We start from the raw sequence: 5,983 nt of genomic DNA on the forward strand, positions 1-5,983 counted from the left end.
CTCCCAGCGGCCGCCGAGGGGAGTCGGGCCGCCGCCGCCGCTCCCCGGGAGGTATTTGCATGGGAGGAAGCCAAGGAAATCCCCTTTCCCCTCTCGCTCTGTACCTGGGTGCCGGGGCGCGGGCGGGCGGGCGCCGCCTGAGCCGCCGCCGAGGAGCGCAGCCTCCCGCTCCCCCTCCTCCCCCGGCGGCGGAGACCTTCAGGCGAGTACGAGGGAGCTCTCGAATAAATCACGGCGCTGCGCTCCTCTACCAGCTGGATTTCTCTGGAACAGACTGTAGAAAAACAAGCAGTGCCTTCTAGGGCGCTCTCCGGCACCGGGCGGGTGCGCGACACGAGGTCAGGCTCGGGGTGCGGGAGCTCCGGGCTCGGACGGCACCTTCCTGGGTGTCCGCGGCAAGGCACGGAGCCCTGCACTTCGTTTTCTCCCCGGGAAAGCACGGCCTCCGTGCTTCTCTTGCCCGACTCCTCTACTGAGAGCAGGAGTGACCGACTGCGAGACCTGGCCCCTGGTACTGGGCTGGCTGCGACTGGCAGCCGTCGGGTTCTGCGTGTTGCTGTAGGTGAGCTGTGAAGGAGGATGCAGAAATAGCGGGAGCTGGTCGGCTTTATTAAAGCAATATGCTGCTGTGCTACCGTGGCTGTATTGTCCGAATTCCCAAATATCTCATTGGGAATAAAAATGGCCCTCAAGCATAAAGAGACATATCCCTGATGGAGAACTCTATAAGGTCTTGTGGGACTGTAGAGCCCCTAATACAAGGGTCTTGTCTAGTTCTGCAGTGGGGACACTCAGAAAGATACACAAATTTCATCACAACATACCAGGAGCATTAAGCTGAGAATGAGGAGGAACTAACGATAACCCTCTCAGGTGGTTTTATCCCCCTCCAAGGTCACCCACATAAATACTTTGAATGCCAGTGATGAAATGACATTCCTGGAAATACCCCCAAAATACATAAAAAGATCAGCAGCATTGGACATACGGCAAACATGAAAGCCCCCACTTCCATGACCCCTATCTCCCTCATGTTGCAGCTAACATCCATGTGGGTTTTCAGGATCTGGCTGGGTGAGCACCATCCAGAGTCTGTGGCACATTTGGACCCACATTTGCCCCAGCAAAAACTTCAAATTCTTTGCTGAAGGGCAAGGTCTGGGGAAGCCGGGTTTGTGGATGTTACCTTCAGAGGAAGGCATTATAGCTAACAGGAAAAAAGGATTTTTTTGTTTAACCTTGAACAACTGAGGAAGAGTGGGCTATTGATACATAACGGTAGCATGCATCTGTTGGGAACAATGGGCTGGCACAGTTGGAAAAAAAAATCCAAAATTTTAATGTTTGTAAAATAACAGACAATGTTACCTTTGCTTCAGGCCTCACTACGGCTTTTATTTATTCTTTATAGCTCAGATGTCACTGCCGTGTTTAAGAGGATCAGTCACAGAATGCCCGTGAAACACTAACACACGAATCTCATGGAGAATAAGCACGGGTGTTTCAAATGAAGTCTTGGCTGGGGTTTTCGAAGTTGCTGTGGGAATACGAGATTGGTGGTGCTGCTCCACAAGATACCAGGGTAGCTGCAGGAGTTCTCTCTCTCTTACAAGATTTTGTAGAACTCAGAAAATGATCTTTCAAATCAAAGGTTTTTGAATTTTCACTTCAGACGTGTAAGATTCCCTTTTTGCCATGCAGCATCTCATGTGTTTGTAGTTTAATATATCCCTTTCAGGGCGAGAGACAGCTGGTTGCAGGGCTACACTGCAAGTCCCGGTCGCTCAATACGCAGCAAATGCTGCCCCTGGCGTTTCATAGAAGAAAATACCCTAAATCCATGCCTCAGCTTTTCAAGTTTTATTCAGAAGACCCTGCCTAATGTTCCAGCCCCTGGATACCGCGATCGTTTTTGGTTGCCTAGTTGTCAGTTTTCTTAAAAGCAAACAGTTCTTAAAACATCATTGTAACACCACTTGCGATTCGTGTCATGGCATTCTAATAAACACACATGATAAACAGTAACATAACAGGTCATGAATAATTAATTACTTTTTTCTTTATGTCTACATTAATTTGTGAGCTTTTTACATGATATTGTAATCTCACATGAGCTGTCATGCTTGAGCATTTTTTCTGTGTGAATTCACCACTGTGGTCGAAGCTCTGAGTCCCCTAAGTCATCAGCCCCTTCCAGACCAGCAAAGCACTTACTTGTGCTGGGTTCACAGCCAGGAATTCTCACCACAGACACTCCATTGTGCTAATAACTTTCCAAAAATGGAACAAAAAGACTGTGCTGAACCTATGTCACTTAAAAACTTGAGTACATGCTTAAATATAGGCACATACCTTGTTCATCTGTGTTTAGAAATCCCGTATCAAATTACTTCAAAGTTACATTAACTCCACCATAATGGCACATGCTTAATATCAGTCCTGCAGAGGATTTGGCAAACTGGAGCTTTGAATTTTCAGCCACTTCCATTACTTGCTTTCAGTGAGGGTTCTTACCCATTTTGAATGACTATAGTTATTTGTACATGTATTTCCTGGGCTATTCCCAGCTAGGTAGGCTCACGTACCATGCCCTTTGCATACCATGTAGCTCACCTAGTAAACTCTTTGGAGTAGAGTCTGACCGCACCTGAGTCAGTTTTATTGTCCTTAAATTTTGGGCATGCAATTACTGCTCCAGTTACACTGTAAAATAAGCCATCTTGAACCACACTTAATTCTTTAGAGAATATAATCCCCAAAGCAACCTAAAGAAACCATGTCTACATTTTATTTAATAAACAACAGGGGGAAAAAACCCAAACCAAAACAACCCCGTGCCATTACTTACTACCTAGAAAAAAACAAAATTCACATACACTATTCAGGGAAGTGGAGCCACTGAGAAGGTTTCAGTAACATTTCACATATTTCTCATATTATTCCTTGGCTGGTAGATCATACTTTCTTATATTCTTTTGTCGCTCCTCTAAATTCAGATTAGAAATTGGTATTTCTTATTTCTGAAAGCAGAATCAGAAAGAATTCAACTTTATAAAGTCTATTTTGTGTGTGCTGGATATTTCTCTTGGAGCAGTATTGTATTTACATGTGTTTATCTAACACACCCACTCTGTTTATTCAGACAGACTTAAAGAAGGATAAAACTACAAGTATTTATTTATCCAAATAAAAGTAAACTAGAGGAATTAAGCATGGGAATTGCCTGTAATTGCCTGCTGAACTGCTAGAAATAGCTCCTTTTTGGGAACAGGAGAAGCCTTCACTGTCGAAAAAAATTGACAGTAACAGCTATCTACTATTAGCAAAGTTTACCATCCTATTTGATCCACAAATGACTTTCCAAAAACTGAGGGACACAAGAAGAAAAATAATTTCTTTTCATACTTCCCTGCAAGAACTGGACATAGAATATAGCCTGAAAAGGGCTTTCTCTCCCAGAAGCACATCACATTAGTATGCCTGATCCTGCGCCTAAATACCTCGTGTGAACTTTATCATTATCACAGTCTCCAGTTACAGAACTTAAACTAGAGCAGATTATCGAAACACTACAGGAACTGAAGTAACTTCTAAGTATGATCATTAATCACCCGCGCCCAGTTAATCACATACTGAGCTCTCTCCATTGTTCCATTAAGACAGGTACTTTATCTTAATTAGAGCTACTACTTCAAAAATTAACACTAAAGACAATTTAAAGTGTCCTATCGGAACTAATATTATATTCTCTCACCCCCTAACTCCACTCAAATTCTCTAATGTGGAAATGGAAGTATGTAAGACTGGTCAGATTTCTGGCTTCTCCCATCATTAGATATTTGAACAAAATCTTTCTGCTAGAAATATTCTTCCTGCATATTTCTATATATAGAAAGTCTCAGGGGGTAAGAGTCTTCTCTGTACTCCATGCTGTACCAAGTACTAGCATTTGCAGTCTGTCCTGGAAAATTTGATCAACACCTTTACATATATTGCTCTTCTAAACAATCTTTTCATTTCCTGTGGTGAAGACAAATGTAAAGATGATGCAATGATACTTCACGTTCTCTGTCTTGTAGAAACACTTCAGGTAAAACAAGAGTCACAAAAATATTATCACTTCCTCCAATTTCAGTGAGGGGAACATCAAAGTTTAAGAGAGACTGTACACACACATTATGTCAGCCCCTGCCAAGCCAAATAGACTACCAGTTTCCGACTGAAATAGAAATCAGCGATGTCAATTCTAGACATTTTCTTACGCCAACTGGTGATGTCACAGACAAGATAAGCAAACCTATGGAGGCACTTTCTTCCAAGAAGCTCTAACAGGATACTTTTGCATCCCTGTTAGAGACAGAAAAACATATATCTGGAAAAAAATGCCTGCAGGAACAAGAAAGAAGTAGATAGCTTACACTTTTTAGGTGAACAAAGAGGCTGTGAGAACCATGATCCGGGATGTGGTAGGGATCAAAAAATGAGTAAAACTAATCACTGGAACAATTTGTCAGTTTTCATTTTCAATCAAAATGTATGTATTCCTGAAGTACTACCAGTACTCAGCAAGCCACAATTTCCCAAACTTATTTTTTGACTTGGTAGCAAACAGTTTAAATGTGACAAAATGAGAAATCGACCATTCATTCTGATAGGAAAATTTTTAAATACCAATTGTACTGTCTCAAGAGTTTCCAGAAAATTCAGAAGGCAGCAGAAATTAAGACCAGTCAGGAAGGCTCTGAGAGGGCATACTCCATTATGTAGTACAAACCTCATTTATTTCAGAACAGTTTTCCTTTGTAAGAATAAAATTACACCACACATAAATGTTATTATTCTAGAGTAGCCAACAAAAGTGTACAGTGATTTTATTAACAGAAAGAAGTGGAGCATCAAGGGGCATTACCTTTCCTAAAAGGGATATATTTGAGACAGATTCCTAAGTGCTTTTAAGTTGATGTGTATGTTCCCACCACTATTCCCAGAAGAACAGGGATGAAGAAGGAAAGAAAATAGAGATTTCCTTCAGCTTTGGTAACCAGGGAGATAGGTAGAAGATATATCAAATCTCAGAATATTTATGTATCTAACTCACAGTTAAGGTATGGAAATAGTATCTTCAATTTGAGAGTAAATTTCAATCTGTTTACTGGGATTTTTCATCTTGGTCTGTAAATCTTGTATCTGTAAGTGCTACAAGGGAAAACTGATGATACTAGCTCACTGTAATAGCATATAAACCATTGCTGAATTTCAACCCCTTAAAACATAAAAGCAGTTCATTTCTTCCAATGAATGCAGGAAAAAGAGTACTGAATGACAAATCGAAGATACAGAATCTGTTGGCTATGGAAAAATGTCAACAGATGTTCACCATGAAGCAATACACCTGGTAGCAGCAGCCTAGCCAATCAGCCTATTTGTTACCAGGAGAGCTGCATCGTGAATGTGGGGATTTCTTATGGACAAATCGATACTGGAAGGACTGATTTGGTAAAACTTTTGAGTTACTATTGACATGGATGAGAAAAAAAACCCCAAGCACTTTGTCAAACAGTAGTTTATAAGGCATACAGATTTAAATGTATCAGTCTAAAAATAATCTTGAAGACCAAGCAGAGATAAAGTGCATGCAGATAAAGCAGGCCATTCAAATTTTTACAAGATGACTTTCAAAGAGCTATATGACCTATATGTACAAATCCATAATTAATTAGGTTTCATTAGTTTTGATTTTGAGAAAACAACTTGTTAAAAGAATCTTCCCTAAGTTACTCAGCCATGAAAGACTAATAAGAGAGTATCTGCATACAGCAGGATGTAAGAACAATCCCTAAATGGATTCAAAACCCTACACCCTGCATCTTATCTTAGGCTACATTTAATTGTTTTTATATGTAGCACAAAGTACAGGGTCAGAATCATAGAATGGTTTGGGTTGGAAGGGATGAGGGAAAGGCTGAGGTGCCCAACGCCTACC

The sequence above is a fragment of the Athene cunicularia genome (assembly GCF_003259725.1).
Source record: "Athene cunicularia isolate RWA chromosome 1 unlocalized genomic scaffold, athCun1 chr1_part1, whole genome shotgun sequence".
Lineage (NCBI taxonomy): Eukaryota > Metazoa > Chordata > Aves > Strigiformes > Strigidae > Athene > Athene cunicularia.